Source organism: Triturus cristatus, chromosome 6 (genome assembly GCF_964204655.1).
Source record: "Triturus cristatus chromosome 6, aTriCri1.1, whole genome shotgun sequence".
Classification (NCBI taxonomy): domain Eukaryota; kingdom Metazoa; phylum Chordata; class Amphibia; order Caudata; family Salamandridae; genus Triturus; species Triturus cristatus.
The window spans coordinates 779,192,613-779,212,611 of NC_140589.1; positions in this window are offsets into that span (position 1 = coordinate 779,192,613).

The following is a 19,999-nucleotide window of genomic DNA, read 5'->3' on the forward strand; positions in this document are numbered from 1 at the left end:
GATTCAGGCGAGTAGGCCCTGAATTCTGCCATCAAGCCTTTTCCTGCCTTCTGCCTCTGACAGCTCCAGTCCGAACCTGCATCTGTATTCCTGAACTTTGTCCTACTCCCTGCGCGGCTAACGGTGCCTGATCCAGCCTGTTGCCTGCCATAAACTGTATTTCACCTTCAAGATTATCTGCTCCGCTCCTCATCCGATGCATTCCTGTCTAGTAGTTTAGGTAAACATTCTTCCAGCTACCGTGCAAAGGGCCAGGCCTCACTGTCCTCATGCAAGTAATTCATAGCCCCTGTTACCATGGAAGATTCCTGCCCCCTCGCATCTCATGTAGACACTTAGACGCTTGTACACGCACTAACAGTCAGTATAGAATAGATTCCGTCCGAGAGACCTTTCCTTTTGGATAATACAGTTCTTTAAACATAAGATATTAGATATGATTTGGGATTAGGTTGACATGACCCCTCAGACTTCTGTCTCCACATGTAGAGCTAAATGTCAAGTCCCCTTCACCCTCTAGTTGCACGTCAATCACACGTCATGCGGCTGCGCGTGCATCTCTGCCAAATATTTTCTGCTGACATTGCAGGATTCTCTTATGGATCCACCCACTTGTGACATCATGTTTAATGACGTTTCTAGTTACGCCTATGTTTACGCCTTTTTTCCATTACGTATGTATATCATTATCTGTATTATCAGCTGTTACGCCTCCTGCATCTGTCTTAATGTAATACTTTTCATATAAATATCATTACTTGTCAATAATGTATTGCCTTCCCTTCCTGAACCTCCGTGGTGATGGAATTTGAAGCCTACAGTTCGAACTGTAATTCCTTTATAGAGGAATAAAGCCTTTTAGAACCTCTAATACCACGGATTCTGCCTCTTATATTTACTGAGTTATTCTTACTAGACTTTACCGCATAAAAAATAGTACCGGTAATGAAATATTTACCACAGAGTGGTTCAATTAAATGGCGTTCATTTGAATTACCAGTGGTGTCCAAGCCCGGGTTGGTGGGGCATTGGGCTCCGGAATGGCCCAGTGCAAGTCTACTTCATTGGGGTTACCCGCATCCAAATTTTTCAAAGGTTCATGCTGACAATTTACGTCGCCAGCCAAAATGATCAAATTGTTATCAAGGATGGTGGGCAAAAACGATGATAGAAGATCAAGGGTGGCAGACTCTTGGCCGTACCCTACTGGACGTGAGTAAACATTAATCAATGCTATCTTGATTCTGGCAGAAAAACTCAAGATAAAGAAAAGAATATCACTAGAGAGTGTCTCTATCTGTTTCGCTGAACATCCTAGGTGTGTGGCAATCCAGATACTAAGGCCCCCCTGCTGGTCTTCCCCTTTCCCCGCATGTGGCTGCTATGCTAAAAGTTGCATAGCCTAGTCTGTGAGTAGCCTCCCTGGGCCAAGTTTCCTGGAACATGCAGATGTAGTTATCTTGAATAAATACCCCCCACTCTGGGTTATGTAGTTTGGAAGAGAGGTCTGCAATGTTCCAGGATAATATTTGGAGCTTAAGTGACTCATTCAATGACTGACTAGGGCCTCCAGACTTCTTACCTAGGGGCCGTAAGCCAGTCCCATCTGTAGATTGGTCCTTTTCTGGAGTTGTCAATAGTGAGTTCAACTGCTGTTGGCATTTATACGCCTCCAGTGGTAAACCTTCTTTAATACAAATATTAGGGATTCCATGTAATTCCTCACTTTGTACTCCTCCTACTCCCTCGACCTCCTCCGCCGTTTGACCCAGGACGTGTATTTGGGCCGTGATTAACGGTTTACTTATATCTCGTCGGTTGACTGGGGAGCTGTTCTTAGTGCATCTCTCGGGGGGTTACCTTACATTTGGCAAGTGCGGTGGCTTAGAATCTATGGACTCTTGTACTGCCTGTTGAGTGATAGTTAATACTACAATCGGGTTGCACCTTAAAGTATCCCTACTGTCAGATGAACCCCCATTTAATGGCTTTCGTCAGTCATTGTCGTCTAGGGTTTTGAGGACATCATAGTAGTTATTCACTGGGATGGTATATCTGTGTTGTTTCCACCTCCCTCCTCTGTCCTCCCCTGGTAAAAGCTGTATGGGGCCAGGTGGCTTGTAGAAATAACCCAATGGAACAATATTAATCCCCTTTTGTTCTACTGACCAGTTACCCACCCTATCTAGTATTGTTTGAACTAGATCGGTGACCCAAAAGTTAATACCACACAGTCACCCTCTAGTGTCTTTTTAGATCTTCCTATCCAGCCACTCCGTCTGACCATTTTAAACTCTGAAAAGAGCGGATTTGATAATCCCGACCTTGTACTTATCACATGTAGCGATTTGTTTTTTAGTGCTGTCCAATGTTCCCTAGCTCCATGTGGCAGCGTAGGGACATTGGCCAACACAATACTGCAAGGCGTTGCTTCTGGAGGGAGATGTAATGTGTTTATATCGGGTGAACCTCTCAGTGGCTGGCTTTCTTGTATTTGGACAGCTTGTAAATGGGCTTCCTTTCTGCGTGCATAGTTAGGTCTACTGGGGGAGGTCCCTTTGGATGTTCAACAGTCGCTCTTGAATGGTGCTTGGGGCCTTTGCTATGTCATGTGGCTTAGTCAAAACCACCATATATGGTGCTTGAGCGAGGGATCCAATGGAGCAGTTTGGAGTGCTTCCACTAGGCCGGGGCCAGAGATTCCAGGCTGTACAGTTATGGATCCGTCACTCCTATTTGGCTGGACAGACTTAAATCTACAATGGCATGAGTTAGTCGGGTGTGACAGAGTAGTCTGAAAGCCCATCTGACTAGACTGGGTCGGCTGATTCGTATGAGCACTACCTGCAAGCTTTTCTAGCTTATCTATGCTCACTTCCAGTCGGGATAACTTTTGCATAAGTGGGTTTAATAAAACTGAGATAACCTCACCCATTTTTGTCCAAACCTCCCCACTATCAATACCCTGCGGGGGGATAGAGTTGTTCAGATAGACTCCTTGTTAGTGATGCTAATAACTGGGCAATTCCCCTCCTCCGCCGTGATTTTACTTTTACGCACTCCCCTGACTATTCTTACATTTGTGTCCCCTAGTATTTACTTTGGGCCGAGTTGAGGTATCACTTGTTTTTGGGGCTTCAATAGGTTCAGGTGCCTGACTAAGCGATATGCTATTCGAAGGGGAACTACGTTAGGGATCAGTAAGGTCTACAGGGTCAAACATTGCAGGCTGACTTAGGGGGTATTGTGTCTCTAATGACAGTCTTCTCTCTGTAAGAGCAATTTCATGAATAAGGGCTGACTCTGCTCGTAACAAAAAAGCATCCAAAGTCCCTACCACTCCCTGGCCTGTTAATGATTTTCGTTTGTTCAATGTTTTCTGTGCCATTTTCCTCTATTGATGTTCGTTATGGCAACAATATATGAGTATATATGACAATATATACCAGCAGAATTAGACCCTCAGACCCTCATACCTTAATCCCTATTTCCGTCCATGTAAGTTCGGATCACAAGATGAAAATAGTGTATCCTGGGCCGGCCTCTTTCGGTCTCTGACGGGCCCGCCCTTGGCGCAGGCTTTGACCGAGCACGGCGTGGGCATGCCCGCGCACGTCCTGTGCTGCGGGAGCCCTGGCGTTGGTTTAAGCGCCTCCTGGCGCGTCTAGCATCCGGTTTGGTATGCGTACCCCCAGGGATGCCGGGAAATGGAGTCCGCTTCACACGAGGCTCCCTACCGGGAAGGAAACTGGGTCCTGACAGCAGTGGCGGCAGTGGCGTTAGTGATCAAGCCTAGGTAAGACCAAAATGTAGAAGGAAGGAGCTCCCACGCTGCGAGAGCCCTGGCGTTGGTTTACGCACCTCCTGGCGCGTCTAGCGTCCGGTTTGGTGCGTGTACCGCAGGGATACCAGGAAATGGAGTCTGCTTCACACGCAACTCCCCACCGGGAAGGAAACCGGGTCCTGACAGCAGTGGCGTTAGTAATCAAGCCCAGGTAAGACCAAAATGCAGAAAGAAAGACTGTGTTGGTTTAAGCGCCTCCTGTCCGGTTTGGTGTGCATACCCCCAAGGATGCTGGGAAATGGAGTCCGCTTCACACGTGGCACCCCACCGGCAGCAGTGGCAGCAGTGGCGTTAGTGATCAAGCCCAAGTAAGGCCAAAATGCAGAAAGAAAGAGCTCCCTTTGAATCCATAAAGGGGGCCATCACTGATGCACTCTAGCTTTATAACATTTTCATTAATTATTTGGATTCTACCTTACAAAAATGTATTTAAACTTCCCAGTGTTTGGGTGTTAAAACTGTTTCCTTGCTTCTGTATGCTGACAATGGGTTGAATAGCTACATTTAGTACCCGGCTAGTTTTAAGAGATTCTATGCTGAGCCAAACCCTAAGGTAAATGTTTCTATATTTAAATTTGTATTTTTTTGTTACTAAAACAAAAACTAAAGTACAAAATATTTGTAAGGATCACCACATTTTATAGGCCTCGGAATTTGATTATCTGTGTATTGAATTTGAAAATTAAGAAAAGGGGGTCTTTATTTAAAAAAAGTGTCTGCACCGTTTAACTCAGGCCAAAGAGCAGCGAGGTTAATTCTACCTTCTTCTCTTGTAGGTGATCTTACTTCTTGTATCCGTGCCAGGGAAGGTAGGGAGCACCTGATTCTTAAAAGAGATAACAGAAGAAGGATTGTTATAACAGGGAAGTTTTATCAAAATACTTGAGGGGGCTAACCCAGTGTGAGATGAAGCATTGCTGTAAGTAGACCCCAGGCAAAAATGAACCTTGACCAAGAATTAAAGATGAGTAGTGCTCTTCCCCACCAGAAAGCTGTAGTCATCAAACCAAAAGGGAAGCCAGAAGCGAGGTCAAAATCAGTCTCCGAGGCAACTGAGCCAATTCATAGGAGACACGTGTAGCAAGGTCAATGAACAATAGCTGTGTCAAAATACCTACATCAGCCTAAGAACAAATACAGAAGTCAATACAAGTAAGTGGTAGAAGAGAGACCAAGGAAACCAGCAAACGAGAAAAGCAATGAAAGGTGTGAGAATGGAATCACTGGCACAAACATTAGTGAGCCCAAAAGTCAAGCTTTGAAGGGGAAGCCACCTTTGAAGGGCATATGGTAGTCATACCTGGAAATAACTGCTCTTTTGTTTTAGCAGACAGGCTGGCATCTTGGGCAGAGAAGGAAAATCTGTTGCTAAACTGATTTTTTCAAGAGTAGTGTAGCCCTCAGGTAACTACTCCACTGGTTTGGGCTTGGGAGCTCCACACACTGTGAGAAGGATCTCAGTGTGTTGATAATTTGCAAAATAGTTCATTCTGAGACAACTAGATGCTTCACTTTACAGGAATTCATCATCAGGGTGGAGGGGACCTGGTAGCTCATTGACTAGTTAGTCACCACATCCGGCTAGGCTCGTAACAGGCATAAAAGTAACACCCCTTGCCCCCAAAACTTAGATCATATCTGTACTGGTGAGAGGACCAAAGATGGACGTTATTGCTGCTCCCTGGACCTAGCAACAAGAGGCACCGAAGACTTGATTGCACCTTGCACCTGTTGCACTTGTGATCTCACAAAGAAAGGGCTGTGCCTGCAGTGCTCCACTTGTGGGAAAGTTGCCCACATATGCTAGACAGAGGAAGTGACTCTAAGGGTGAGTTGGCTGCCTCCTTGTTACAGCCAATGGGCCATAAAAACTGAGAAGCTTGCAGTGCCAAGAAGCCTGAATGCTGATGGATGCAAATGTACAGCCTGGGAGACTGAGCCTTGATCCTCCAAAGTTGCCCCCAGGGCTGCTGGATCTAGCAGAGTCATTAGAGTTTAGTTTGGTCACCCAGCAAGGAAGTTACTGCAAGTTAAAGGGAACCACTAGCTTTGCTGTAACTGAAGACTAGTGATCCAGCGGGTTACCAACCTTAAGTACTCAACTACCATATAATCACTTGGGCCCATAAACACACACTCATTCATATAGGCTAGTAGATACTGCTGGGGTCAATTTACTGTGCTAATACCTGTAAGATGAATTTTACCTAATTATTTCTTACCAAACCTTGTGATCCAATGTATCGTCCTCTGGTCAATGGACCTTTTAGTTAACAGAAATAGATGAACAATTATATATCATAAACCTTTATTAAAGAACCACAGACTCGGGAGAGTTTAATTGTTTGTCTAGTAAATTCATGTGAGCCAAGAACCAAAATACAGTTAGAACACCGTCTTCAACAAGGAGAGGAAGAGAAAATAATTCAATCAGAATAATTGTTAAAAAAAGTTATTACGATGACAGAACCTGAGTAGGGAGGAAAATGAAAGAACAGTACATTGACATACTACACAGAATTATATTGACCTAGTATGGTGCGGAAACCAACCCCTTGGCCAAGGAATTGGAAAGGGTCCCCTGGGACAGATCAGGTGACAAAAGATCAGGACAGGATTCAGGACAGTATGAATGACTTCTTCTAGATACGATGCCTGCGCCGCACCCCTCTCTGACACTATCTTCCTCCTCGATTCTTCTGCGATCTTCTTCTATTATGTGCCTCCTCGATTCTTCCGCGATGTTCTTATAATTAATTGGCACAAAAGTTCTAAGTCTGGAATTGGATCTTCTTCAGTATTTTCTTAATTTACGGGCAGCTTCTCCGCCTCTCTGTGGTCACTAATCTAACTAAACTACCTCTAGTATACCTTTAATGGCATGTACCACCCCTAAATGTTTCAAATTTACGAAACTCCTAACTCTGATTGGACAAAGAAAGGGGAGATGATCATCACACCATGCTAAGTTTAATATTTTTCTTTAAGCTCATTGTTTCATGTTCCCTCCCCTTAATTTACTTTCCCATGCTTTATTTTCCACCCGTGTTCTGTAATTATTTCTTCATCACTTTCTTAATTTAAATCTAAATTCTCGAATTCTTCAAGAAATACATAGGTCCATTCAGGACCTTTGAACTTATTGTTCAATACTCTTATTCTTTGACTTTGTCATCTGGGCTGTTCAGCAGATGTACCAGACTGACTAGAAATTTTGTTTACTTGGTCAGGTTCTTCATCAACTGTTTTGAAATGATACTTTAACCTTTTTACAACACTTGGCCAGTTGTAACCTCTTCTGACCCTTTTTGCTTGTACTGAACTGTCACTGTCTTCAAATGTTCTTTTATTTTCATTTAGTTGTGGCACTATTTGGTTATCTTTGTTTTCAGAATTCCTGTCTGACCCTGTCCAGGGCTTATCTTTTCAATGTCTTTTTCTGCCTGGACGCGTTCTTCTTCCCTGTCTTGACCCTGTTCAGGTTTTATTTCATTTTTTTCTTCTTCTTCTTCTTCTTCTACCTGAACCTGTTCTTCTTTTCCTGTCATGTCCTGCTCGGGTCTTAGTGCATTTTGTGTTTCTGCAGCCCAAACGTGTTCTTCTAGACAAATCTGTCCCTCCCCAGACTCGTGAAAGGTTTCATCCACTTCCTTCCGAGTAGATGTTTCTTTCCTTATCTGGTCCTGCTCAGGTTCTCCAACAATTGTATTTTCAGTTTCCTGAGCTTGTTCTTCTATACCTATCTGGTCCTCACTAATTTCCTGCCTTTCAAACTTTGTTTGACTTCTTGTTCTCACAAAGACTTTAGGTATGTCAACCACTGGTATCCAGTCATCCTGACTTGTGCTCGGTTGTTCTTGATCAGCTATTTCAGGATCCGATATTCTAGATCCTTCAGCTTTACCACCTTCTGCAGCCTCAATCGCTTGTGTCAGTTGGGAACCTTCTGTGTCAGGTGCTGGTACTCTCTTGGTATGGCTTGCGTGAATCCAATTAGGCAAGCCTGCACATTTCACTGCTGTGGTTGTAACCAATATAACTTGTTGTGGTTTTCCCCACCTGGGTGCTACACATGACTCTTGAGCGTGTTCCTTCACCACCGCCCAATCACCAGGATTCAAGTCATGTGCTTGATTCAGCTGCCTGGCAACTGCGTCTTCTCCAACCTGGTGAGAGATAGAACACACTAGGTCAGCCAGTTCTTTGCAATATTCCATTACCAAGTCATCGGATATATTCAACAGTTTGTGTCCTGGTATACATGCCTGCCCCATTGCTCTTCCCATGAGTATTTCATGGGGACTCAACCCTGTATTCATATCAGGAATGCTTCTGAGCCCCATCAGAACAAGAGGTAAAGAATCAGGCCAGTCCAGTGGGGTGGTTGCACATACCTTTCCCAGTCTTGCATTTATAGTGCCATTCAGTTGTTCTACCACTCCAGAAGCCTCTGGGGGGTATGCACAGTGCAGTGTTTGTTCAATTTTAAATGCTTCACAGATAAGTCAAATTCCTTTATTATTAAAATGAGACCCTCTCTCTGATTTCAAGGTTACTGGAAAACCGAACCAAGGAATCAGTTCTCTCAACAAAAGTTTGGCAACTGTTATACTGTCATTTCTTCTAGTAGGGTATGCCTCCACCCACCGTGAAAACAAACAGACTATTAAGAGTATGTACTTCAATCCTCTGCAAGGTGGTAATTGGGTAAAATCTAACTGTAACCTTATAAAGGGACCTTCGGCTTTTCCAATTTTTCCCATACAGATCACTGTTTTCCTCCCTGGATTTAGCTGCTGACAAGTTAAGCATCTCTGGCATGTACTCTCTGCTACACTTCTGAACTTTGTATTAAACCAATCCTGTCTTAAGAGTCTTATCATGGCATACCTGCCTATGTGGGTGTCTCCGTGATACATCCTAGCCATTTGTGAAAGCATACAGTCTGGCATTACTGGCCTGCCATCTGGGTAAATCCATACATCATCTTCTGACCTCTTTTGGCATCCTACTTTCACCCATTCTTCCTTTTCTTTCATCTCTGCCTCATCTTGCAGTTGTCTTTCTTCTTCCCATGTTTCTAATCCTGAGGGTAGCATAAGTTGGCAGCTGATTCCGTTTGTTTCAATTTTCTTGTTCACTGCCATTTTATATCTGGCAAAATGTTGGGCAAACTGGTCAGCATACCTGTTGCCAGCTGTCACATAGTAATTTCCTGACTGATGTGCAGCACACTTGACCACTGCCACTTCTTTTGGCAATTGTATTGCTTCAAGCAATTCTTTTACGAAATTTCCATTTTTAATTGGGGATCCTGAAGAAGTCAAGAAATCTCACTGCATCCAGAGTTGGCCAAAATCATGCACAACCCCGTAACCATACTGGCTATCAGTAAAAATGACTACTTTCCAATTTTTCCCAATTTTGCATGCTTTAATCAAAGCCACCAATTCGGCTACTTGTGCAGATTTGACTCCTGGCAAATAGGATGGTTCGACTATTCCAGCCAATGTACATACAGCGTAAGCAGCACTTAATCCTCCCTCCTAACGGAGCATACACGAGCGGTCTACAAACAGCTCATGTTCAGCATTCTTCAGGGGTTCTTCTTCTATGTCTGGACGGGGTTTGGTGCTAAATTCGGTCATGTCCAGACAATTGTGCTTGACCTCATCTCTCACTTCTTCTCCATATACATCTGGCAACAAGGTAGCTGGGTTTTAAACGGTACACCTATTGTCACATTCTCAGCACCTAATATGATTCTTTCATATGTAGTCATCCGACTAGGGGTAAGACACTGAGTTTGAGTTCTTGTCAACGGAATCTCAACTGAATGTGGAACATGCACTTTTACTGGATGTCCCATCACAATTGACTCACTTTGTTCTAGACTAGTACAGGTTGCGGCTACTGCTTTTAAATAACCAGGTAAAGCTGAGGCTATAGGGTCCAAAGTAGCAGAAAAATATGCCACTGGTCGTCGCATCAAGCCATGTCTCTGAGTTAGGACTGAAAATGCACAACTATTTCTTTCACAACAAAATAGTGCAAATTCTTTCGAGTAATCTGGCATATCTAAGGCAGGAGCCTCACGCAGACATTTTCGTAATTTTACAAACGCTTCCATACTTTCATCATCCCGTTCTATTGGATCTTTTGCTCATTTCTTGGTCATTTGTATTAAGGGTTTGGCCAGCAAGGAAAACCCTACAATCCACTGTCTACAGTATCCCACAACTCCAAGAAACATTCTGTTTTCTCTCTGAGTTTCAGGCAATTTCATCTGTCTTATTATTTCTATTCTCTCAGGAGTCACTCTCCTCACTCCATGTTCTATTTGGTGTCCAAGATCTTTGACTCCGGTTTGGCAAAACTGTAATTTTTCTGGGGATACTTTATGTCCACCTTCGGCCAAATGGTTCAACAAGGTGATTGAATCAGTAACACAGTCATCTCTTGTTTTGGATGCGACTAGTAAGTCGTCAATATACTGCACCAATACCCACTCTCTGGGCAACACTAAGGTTTCCAGGCACTTTTTCCTTATCTGATTGAATATTGAAGGACTTTCAGTGTACCCTTGAGGAACGCGATTCCAAACTAAAATATGGTCCTCAAATTTAAAAGAGAAAAGATATTGGCTCTCTGGGTGCAATGGAATAGATAAAAAAGCATGGCATAGATCGATTACGGTGAACCAGCCTGCCTTCCATGGTATCTGGTACAGAATCACGGCTGGGATGGGCACTACAGGGCAACAAGGTACAATAATTTTATTAATTTTTCTCAGGTCCTGAACTATCCTATATTTTCCGTTAGGTTTCCTTATGCCAATTATAGGTGAATTACAGGGACTACTCATTATTTCTTTTAGAATGCCTTGTTCAATCATTCGATCAATTTCTGCTGCAACACCAGCTTTTCTTTCAGGACTCATCTTGTATTGCTGAGTGTTTGGGTAAACTGCACCTTACTTTATGGTTACTTTTACTGGGTCTACATTTGCCATTAAACCTACATCTTTTCCTGTAAAATCCCACACATCTGGATTTACTGTCGTTTTGACCTTGTTTGGTAAGTCATCTTTTGTCATCATGGAATACATCTCGTCTATCTCGGTGCCTTGTTTAGCTAACATGATTTTGTAGACTCCATCTTCATCTGGGGTTTGAATTGCAACTCCGTCCGGTGTGCAAAATATAGTGCAATTCATTTTGCACAGTAGATCTCTTCCTAAGAAATTTACAGGACTGGAGTCACACACTACGAATTTGTGCATTTCCCTAAAATTACCAATTCGTACCTCCATGGTTTCTGTAATAGGGGTTCTAATCTGTTTATTGGAAATGCCCACTACTTGGATCGCTCCTCCAGAGAGGGGTAGGTTTGGAATGTCTGCTGTTCTCAAACTAGAACGGGTAGCACCAGTGTCCAATAAGAAGGTAATATCTTTTCCATCTACTTTACCATCAACATATGGATCTGACTGATCCACCGGTAAGGATGTGCCAAGTACGCACTCCTTTTCCTCCCCCCTCAGGCACCTTCATTGGTCACTGTCATTGAAATAAGGGTCCAGTAAAAGAAATTGAGAGGTTACAGAATTTTTCTTACCACTTCCTCCTTGAAATCCACTGTACTTGGCCTGTTTCACAAAATTTGGCATAGGGGCAGTTGGCAACTGACTGTAGATTTACAACCTGCTGCGGTTGATTCATTATAACCTCATTCTGCGTCTGTGGATGTAAATTTGGATTTGGGCCGAAGATAGAGATTAAGAAAGCCTACTGGCGGTGGGTTGCCATGAATGACCTCCTCAACCCTAGGGTCGGTAGACTTACTGAGGAATTCATGCTGCATAAACACACATTGCACTTTGAACCCTACCTGGATCTAATACAAAATCCTTACGACCGAACTTTGTATTTTAAATTTAAGGTAGGTATCCTTCCCTTGCGAGAATACACTGGGCACTGGAAGCCACCCCATCAAGCTCCCTTTTTATGCCCTAGCTGCGAGGCGGCTATCGAGACACTCCCGCACTTTATGTTTGTCTGCCCCGCCTACAAACTACCTAGAAGGCGTTGGCTGAAACCTCTCTGTAGGGAGTTGGGTACTCGTGACTTCCAAGTAGCACTACGTATCTTAAGATCTGACCCAAGGGACCTATACGTTTGTGCTACAGCTAAATTTCTTAGATGGGCGTGGAATATCAGAGCGAGAAATTTGAATACCAGCTCCCAAAATATATAATGCTCAAATGTTTCACCTATTTTCTGGCCCAGGCATACTTCCCTCTTCAGGCATAAACCATATATGGATTTTAAACCTTTTATAATGACTCTTTTTAATTGGTTTTTTTTTAAACAAAGACTCCTTTCTATGTAAATACTTTTAAAATTCGTATTTTGGAAACTTCTTACATGTTTTTATGGGACTGTATCGCTCATTGCTTTTAAGATATTTTATGTATCGAAATAAAGCTTATTGACTGACTGACTGACTGATTTGGGCCCTTATTGTTCTGTATAATTTTACACTCGTTTTTCCAATGCCCCAATTTTCCGCACCCATGTCAAGGAAACTTTTTCTTTGCCTCCTCTCTACTCATTCATCCCTTTTCTTTTCCCGCATTATTTTCATTTTGGCCTTGCCCCTTTCCTTGATTTCCTGTCTGGCTGTTTATTTGGAGTTCCTGCTGTTCTGCTAATTTTACTTGTGCCCACAATACATGTTTCCTCTAATTTCTTTCATTTATTGTCAATCTCATTTTCGCAATACTTTGCGTATTTGAGAATATCGTCTATGGGCCTTGCTTGCCAACACAACATGTGTTGACGAATCATGTCTCCAATTTCTGGTTTTAAATCGGTCACAAATCGATACACAAAATGTCCCATATCTTTATCTCCAATGTTCTCAAATCCACTATACTAAATACCTGCAGCAAGAGTTCATAATAAGTATGTACGGACTCATTTCTGTCCTGAGTCGTCCTATCTATCTTTACCCAATCTGTTTCCTTTGGAGGAATTTTCCCTTTCAGGAAAGTGATCACCTGGTGATATTTCTTCATTACCTATTCTGAAGGGGTTCCTGTTTCCTCATCTCTCGGGTATTCATCACTCGGCGAATCAAAAGTAATTTTACATTCTGTCCATAGATCAGCAGGTACCACAATGTCAAACAAACCATCCAAATCATTTAACAACACTTTAGAAACTTTCACAAATCTTTCAACTTGCCAATACCACTCAACTGGCTTTTCTCTTAACCTTGGGAATTCATTTGTACATGATAAAATATCCTGTCTGGTCCATGGAACATGTACATATCCTCCTCATGGTACCTCCCTCATAGGATATCATCTTTCTACCTTTCCTGTTTCATTCATCACAAATTCAGGAATAGTTCGATTAGCATGTGCTTCTTCCCTTTTCCGCATCCATCTAGCTTTCCATTTGTCCAAGTCACCCCATTTTTGTAAAATGGTCATTCATTCTTTAACCTGTAGTTTTCTTCCAGACACATTCATATTTTCCAGGTCCTTATCACTGAATTCTGCTCTGTAGGGTTTCTGTAATACTTTGGATTTCCCTATTTCAACTCCCATTTCAGAAGCTTAGTCCTCCAAAAAATCCTCTTCCGATTCCCCACTACCTGTCATTGTTAAATGTTTGGTCTTCGCTGTGCACTTGCCTCCTGACTGTTCCTCAGCCATTAGTACAAGATATAATCCCTCAGCCACCATTGCCTGTCTCCATTGTTTCATCTGACTATCTCGAGTTTCAAGCTTTAGTCTCGGATAAAATCCACTAAGGTTTCTGCAACTTCTGGATCTATCACGCTCAAATGCTTCAGTTTCCCATTCTTCTAATGCTTCATATTGAGTTAATCTAGGTCTGGACTCTAATTCGTTCATTATTAATCTCAGATTATGCAGAATTCTCCCATTAAATGTACTGTGTTCTGAACAAGCTAGCACTCTATCACCTTTTGTATATTCTATCCAATTCTCCAACCATAAACAAGTATGATAGCCTCTCTCCATCATCATGTATGATGCGGGCGTTTTTGGGGAGGGATAAGAATTCCCTCTCTAGTCTTAAAGAGTTTATCCTTTTTAAAATAATTTTACATTTTCTGCATAAATGTTATCTTTTTTTTTTCTCTGTACATTTTAGGAGTCAATCCTCTTATATACTGTTCTCTGGCAAAACTTAAACACCTTCTGTCTGGTCGATTCCCTACTAATGTTGTCTCCACATACAAAACCCACTGTTAACTATTAGTGTAGCTTCTATTTTGCTAGCCAAATCAACGGTTCAGTTTTATTCTAATGTTTGACTAATACCGGCGAGGCTTCTATTCTTTAGACCAATTAAATTCTATTTCCCACTATGCGCTTGGCCAATACTTGCACAGCTTTTCTGTGACGTCAGTATCACTCCATACTACTGACCCCTCCTTTACAATTTCGCTTCAGTCTCACACCCGCTGTTCCAACCAATCCCAGCGCATCCCTCTGTGACGTCAGTGCAGCACCCGCAACTGACTCCTCCTTTGCAAGGTAACACGAAAACGTATTTTTCTTTCAATTTACATACAACTTCATTAAATGACAACATAGAAACATTCTCTACTCTGTTTGCTCCGCTAAAATCAGAAAGCCAATTTTCTTTTACTGTCAGTAAACCATTCTGCTTACTCTTTACACACTACGAGTAAAACCCTTCCGTTTACCAATTCACTCAAGCACAGATGAACCTGCTACTCCTTCAGTACTATCCTTTCTAGGTGATATAGGACCGAAGTTTCACCAGCGAACTCTTTGCTATCAATCACTCTCACTTTTATACAAAATAATCCCTAATTCAGCACTGTCAGCCTTGCATAGCCCTTCAGCGCTACCTTTAGCAAAAGAATAACCTCACTGCAGTGCGGTTTCCATTCACCACCCGCTATTCAATATTCCCGGGAATTTCCAAACAACATAAAACAAGTAAAAATGGCTAAGTTAATACATATGTATATCAGAAGGGAACAGTTCCTCTCTTGGGGCCTGAGTAGAGAGTATCAATGGCTTTCTACAATATTATAGATGGTATCTGGGGGGATCTGCAAATTCAGATCATAATGCCCTCACACACCTGTTAGGGTGTCATGCTTCATCATTGGGCGCTCCTCGTCGGACCGGCGCTGCAATGTCCGACGGGCCTGGTGGCATCTTTATCGGAGATCTTCTTGATCTGAGAACGCCGTTTGGTGAGTGAGGTGTGTGGGGCAATAGGAGAGCAATGTCTTCTAATGTGTGCGGAATGTGATTTAAAATAGGCCCTAACCTTGTTGATTCACTTTATTGAGTATTCAAGGTTGGGACTAATTAAAAAACAGTGAGGCTACGTTAATGAGTAAAGGTATTCGAGTAGCCTTTAGTTGATTTGGGTCAACATGTTTCGTGTCTGTTGCTCCGAAGTAGAGCGACACTTCTTCAGGACCGATATGGAATGACCGCTAATGGTCAGCCAAGGGATGTTATCTCCCCTTCTTAGTGTTAAGACCCTAAATTTAGGGTTCTTTATCTGGCGTTCCACCTAAATAGATAGAGTCGGGGAACAAAAAAAGGGGAGGGGATGGGGGTATGGATACCATCAGAAACTCAAAAAAGGGGAGGGGATGGGGGTATGGATACCATCAGAAACTCATAAAGGTGGACTAGTCAAATTAATCAGAAACCAGTACATCACCCTATAGGAACCAGAAAATAACCGGTCTCCTCTAGTAACAATTAGTTAGGGGAATAGAGGGTTAAAAGTTATTCTGAACGCTAGGTCACAGTTAAAAAACAGTTAAAAAGCATTACAACATTTCTGATATGACACAAGTGAAAATTCCAACAATATGTCAACAAAACACCACACTAGGAAAAGGAAGAAAGAGTCAGAGGGATAAATACAGTTCTTACCTCCTAGAGGTGGGTTGGAATGCCTCATAGATGAGGAAAGACGACCCGACCACTTGACGGGTTCACTATATAACAAGGAGTAAACTGGTATGTAGGTAAACATAGAAACGTGACAATGTCAGCAGAGACAACAACAAAATAATATTGAGTAGGTCATGAAAATAGATGAAGCCGGGTGATTGTGAACTTGTATTTCGCATGCCTTAAGTGTAAATCAACCATGGTGGTACACGTTTCAATAGGGAGTGAGAGTAATATCCCACCTATCCATAGTGCGTAGCTCATGTGGACGGGGCTGATTACGTGGACACCTCTATGATACGCAATAGAAAAGGCATAGCGGGGATTGGAAATGAACGATGTACAAGTTCACCGTGTGTGTCACGTCAATAACATTGGTAGAGGGACTATCGAGGGGATACACAAGTGTGGCGTGCCGGGAAAATCAAACAGTGTTTGTTTTCCGTGCGTACAATGTGTTAAGCCCAGAGGTCTTGTGTATTGTTAGTGGTCTATTCTTGGGCACGTTCTGAAGCGGGTAAGTGAGTAGCGCGTGTACGTGAGTCTGTGAATACCAGACCGCGAACTATCAACGCGCGTAGGGGGGATTAGATGAGCCGACATGCAGCGGCTTCGTGCGAGCAGTTCGCGAGAGTCGCGTCTATCGCCAGGGAACGGAGGTGGGTTAGGGAAGGTGTTAAAAAAGTAAAAGACTTACCCTAAGAAGGAAGCGGGTTCGTAGTTGATCCTACTTGTCTTAGCCTCGTCTGGATGTTACCGCCAGAGGACGGATCCCGGGATTTAAAGTTACGATGAGGTGCCGAGATCTCGTGGCATTTTCCCATCAGGTGCGCCGTATTGTCCCAAAACAGGATGCCTGACTCGGTAGAGACAGGTTAGACGACTTTCACGGGGCTGATGACAAAAAGGCTCGATGATCATCGACCACGATGAAAAATAGATATTTTATAAGGCTAATGAGAAATTCCATAGATCTTATGGTAAACAATAGGATAATGATGTTGTCAAAACGGAACGTGGTTAGACCTTTGGGCATAGGTTTTTATGAAGATTTCATGAACTAAGAAGGCAAAGTGACCCACGGAGGGGAGAGATAGCGAATATACAAGTGTTCATGGTGGCAGTTGGGAGACTTATCGTGTGGATGTGTTATTAACTTCTGTCCATGAAATATCATCGTTGAGGCCCTGTTTTTGTGTAGAAAGGCGGAAAATCTACCTTTGTTCAGTTTCAAAAAGTTTTTTGCAGGACCAAGCAGGGTTGCTTTCAAGTACTGTCCAGTGTAATTCGTTAGGTCTATGTTGGTTGGCAATATAGTGGGTACTCATTTTTGTGGTGGTTCTCCCACATCGTACATTGCTCCGATGTTCCATGATTCTCGTTTTCACTGGACGTGAGGTCATGCCTATGTAGCGAAGGTTGCACAGGCACGTAATCATGTAGACACAGTTTTTAGAATTACAATTTGTATGGTTTTTTTGAGTCCAGACTTTGCCTATTTCTAGGTTGAGTTCTTTAGTTGCCTTTGTCAGATTGCATACTCCACATTCTCCACAGGGGTAGTGACCTCTTACTGGCGATGACCCCCATAGGATACCTTGGGCTGTTACTTTGGTAGTTTTTGGGCATGTGTGTACCAAGATGTCACTTAAGTTGCTAGTGCGTTTATTGGCCAACCTTGGTTTAGGTAATGACAACATGCCTGTGGCACGGATCTTCCAGTTTTTTGTGATAATTCTTTGTATTTTATTGGATTCCGATGTGTAGGTGGTGACACAGGTAAGTGTGTCGTCCGTCTTCTTAACTCTGGGTTGTAGCAGAGCCTCTCGGTTGTTGTTGAGAGCTCTTTTATTGGATCTGTTGATAACAGTAGTGGGATAGTTACGTGCTTTAAGGTGGTTGCTTAAAGGGGTCGCCTCCTTTTTGTAGTCACTAGTCTTGTCACAATTCCTACGAAGACGTAGGAACTGGCCGAAGGGAAGGGTGTCCCTAAGGGTTTTCGGATGGTGGCTTTCATACTGTAGAAGGCTATTCCAGTCCGTTGGTTTTTTGTAGGTGTGGGTAGAGAGGGTGCCATCTTGTAAGGTAATAGTTAGATCCAAAAAATGGATTTCGGTTGGAGAGATGGATCTGGTCAATTTCAAGTAAGGGTCCAGAGAATTGACCCAAGTGAAAAAGTTGTCACACGTTTCTATGTCCCCTTTCCACAGAATCAGGATGTCGTCAATATAGCGCTTCCAAAGGATGATGTTATTGGTGTAAACGTTGGTATTTGATAAGTGGAGACGTTCAAATTCTGCGACATAGAGGCAGGCCAGGCTCGGCGCAAAGGTACTACCCATAGAAGTTCCTTGGGTCTGGTGGAAATATTGATCTTTGAATTCGAAGAAGTTCTCACACATGACTATGGTGGCACATTCCATTATGAAGGAGACCGGAGTGTCTGATATCCATTCTTCTTTCAGAAGGAGTTCTTCTATGACCCTCAATGTCTCTGTTTGAGGAATATTCGTGTAGAGAGCTTCTACATCCAGTGTCATCATGAGGTCGATCTCTCCACTTATAGTGGTGTCAGCTAGTAGATTGAGAACGTCCCTAGTGTCCTTCAAGTATGAAGGTATTAGTTTTACCAGAGGGCAGAGAAAATGATCACAGAATTTGCTAAGGGGTTCTAATAGTGATCCTATGCCCGAGACTATCAGGCGTCCAGGAGGTGGATTGGTTCCCTTATGAATTTTGGGCAGAGTGTAAAAGGCGGGAGTTCTGGGCTGGCGGTAACATCCAGACGAGGCTAAGACAAGTAGGATCAACCTCGAACCCGCTTCATGCTTAGGGTAAGTCTTTTACTTTTTTAACACCTTCCCTAACCCACCTGCGTTCCCTGGCGATAGACGCGACTCTCGCGAACTGCTCGCACGAAGCCGCTGCATGTCGGCTCATCTAATCCCCCCCATGCGCGTTGAAAGTTCGCGGTCTGGTATTCACAGACTCACGTACATGCGCTACTCACTTACCTGCTTCAGAACGTGCCCAAGAATAGACCACTAACAATACACAAGACCTCTGGGCTTAACACCTTGTACGCACGGAAAACAAACACTGTTTGATTTTCCCGGCACGCCACACTTGTGTATCCCCCCGATAGTCCCTCTACCAACGTTATTGACGTGACACACACGGTGAACTTGTACATCATTCATTTCCAATCCCCGCTATGCCTTTTCTATTGCGTATCATAGAGGTGTCCACGTAATCAGCCCCGTCCACACGAGCTACGCACTATGGATAGGTGGGATATTACTCTCCCCCCCTGTTGAAACGTGTACCACCATGGTTGATATACACTTAAGGCATGCGAAATACAAGTTCACAATCACCCGGCTTCATCTATTTTCATGACCTACTCAATATTATTTTGTTGTTGTCTCTGCTGACATTGTCACGTTTCAATGTTTACATACCAGTTTACTCCTTGTTATATTGTAAACCCGTTCAAGTGGTCGGGTCGTCTTTTCTCATCTATGAGGCATTCCAACCCACCTCTAGGAGGTAAGAACTGTATTTATCCCTCTGACTCTTTCTTCCTTTTCCTAGTGTGGTGTTTTGTTGACATATTGTTGGACTTTTCACTTGTGTCATATCAGAAATGTTGTAATGTTTTTTAACTGTTTTTTAACTGTGACCTAGCGTTAGTTCAGAATACCTTTTAACCCTCTATTCCCCTAACTAATTGTTACTAGAGGAGACCGGTTATTTTCTGGTTCCTATAGGGTGATGTACTGGTTTCTGATTAATTTGACTAGTCCACCTTTATGTGTTTCTGATTGTATCCATACCCCCATCCCCTCCCCCTTTTTTTGTTCCCCGACTCTATCTATTTAGGTGGAACGCCAGATCAAGAACCCTAAATTTAGGGTCTTGGCACTAAGAAGGGGAGATAACATCCTTTGGCTGACCATTAGCGGTCATTACATATCGGTCCTGAAGAAGTGTCGCTCTACTTCGGAGCAACAGACACGAAACATGTTGACCCAAATCAACTAAAGGCTACTCGAATACCTTTACTCATTAACGTAGCCTCACTGTTTTTTAATTAGTCCCAACCTTGAATACTCAATAAAGTGAATCAACAAGGGTGGGCCTATTTTAAATCACATTCCGCACAC